Raw genomic sequence first — 1,648 nt, forward strand, 5'->3', positions numbered from 1 at the left:
TTTTTATGTAATTTGAAATGACAAACACTTATAAATATGTGATTATGAGTTGTTTTGAGATGCAAGAAGTTTTTAAGTTGAGAAATGAAGAAAAAAGGCAAGTAAGTAGCCATTTCGGCTCAAAATGTCTACTTTTTGATGAAATGATGAAATAGTCAAGTGAGTAGCTAATTTACCTCCTTATTAATCAACTTCACCCATGCACGTGGCCAATCAACGAATCTACCTACAGCTTGCCAAAGTGCTGTTATCTCAACCTCCTCTATCGGTACGGGTAGTGGGATGTCTTCGAACCCCGCAACCACTGAATCGATCCCAACAGAGTAATGATGTGGCCCCGCCGTAGCACCCGTCGTCGGTTGGGCACTACCATACGCCACCAAACTCAACACGGTACTATTTGCATGCCCCGGGGCTAGAAGTGCACACCGGGTGTCTTCCTACACAAGTAAATATATAAAAAGAAGATAGTTAAGTAGGACTTTTACAACAACATAGATATAACAAAATTCATTAAGGTAGAGGGTTACAAATTACCTGTAACTCTGGAAATTCATGCGGTGTTGGATTTTCAAGCTCCCTCGAGTCCGCATGTGTAGGAGTAGGAACCTACAACAGTACATCAATCATTGCACCTAAAATCTCAATTAACTCGGTATTTTAAAACTTTTAATAACCCAGTTGATTTTACCTGAGGTGACACATCTTCACCACGTATCTCATCTCCTCCATGTCTATCACCTTCTCCTTGTCCTTTTGGTTCAGAACATGAGTCAACCGGGGTACTCGTGAGGAACGACAAAGTCGGTAAGTTCATCAGCTTCGCCCAAGCATTAAATTCACCAACTAACTCGTTGCGTACTTGTTCCTTAATTGATGCCACCTTGGCATCCAATTCCCCCGGTGAGTTAACACTGGCTCGAGATGTACCCGATTTTGTGTATTCGGGACCCATCACCTTATTCCATCCAAGCAATGACCCTCCCGAACCTACTACTCGTCCTGGATGGTATGGCCTTCCCAAAGCCATGGTGAAAGGGTCATTCTCAATACTTGGTTCAAATTTGCCCTCCACCATCTCTTGAGTGTGCTCAAGCTATAGCATAAGGAAAAATGAGGTCAGTAAAACAGTTAATGGTTAGATGCAAAAGTGACTTAATTTCAACAATTCATAGGTAACTTACTAGCTTATCCGCCAGTTTTTTAGCTTCCGGACCCTTGATGAACCATTTTCCGGTTTTCTTATCAAACGAATGGAGAGAACAAAAGAAATCACCGGCACGACTCACCAAGGTAGTGATCGTGGAACTAGAGGGTTCCTTCGATGCCACTAGAAGCGCTTTAGGGTATAAACCCGAAGCGGCCCACTCAGGTCTCTTTTCAGCAAAAGTCTTAGGACCCATACGATGGACGTATTCCTTCTTTTCTGCGTTCGCTTGATTTTGCTCTCGAAGTTCCTACAAAACAAAAAATGTTAGTCTCATTAATACAAAAAGTGTCAAGCTATTATTCAATTGACATCAGATTTACACAAACTTACAATGGCTTTCTTTTGACTCTTCATTCTAACGAACTCTTCCCAATCATCTTTTGACACGGTCGGCCATATTTGCCACGGGAGACGGTTATCCTCTTTGGCATTCGTCTT

At 42.1% G+C, this 1,648-nt stretch overlaps 1 long non-coding RNA gene across 1 annotated transcript; it reads right to left on the minus strand.

Annotated features, from left to right (window-relative positions):
• Positions 1–335: 335 nt before the first annotated feature.
• On the minus strand, positions 336–728 carry LOC145559990 (uncharacterized). The gene is made up of 3 exons (XR_014093063.1): positions 692–728; positions 538–609; positions 336–440 (listed from the first exon to the last, which is right to left on the minus strand). It is a non-coding gene; the product is annotated as an uncharacterized LOC145559990 (long non-coding RNA).
• Positions 729–1,648: the final 920 nt, after the last annotated feature.

Source organism: Chenopodium album, chromosome 9, assembly GCF_948465745.1.
Source record: "Chenopodium album chromosome 9, dcCheAlbu1.1, whole genome shotgun sequence".
Taxonomy (NCBI): Eukaryota; Viridiplantae; Streptophyta; class Magnoliopsida; order Caryophyllales; family Amaranthaceae; genus Chenopodium; species Chenopodium album.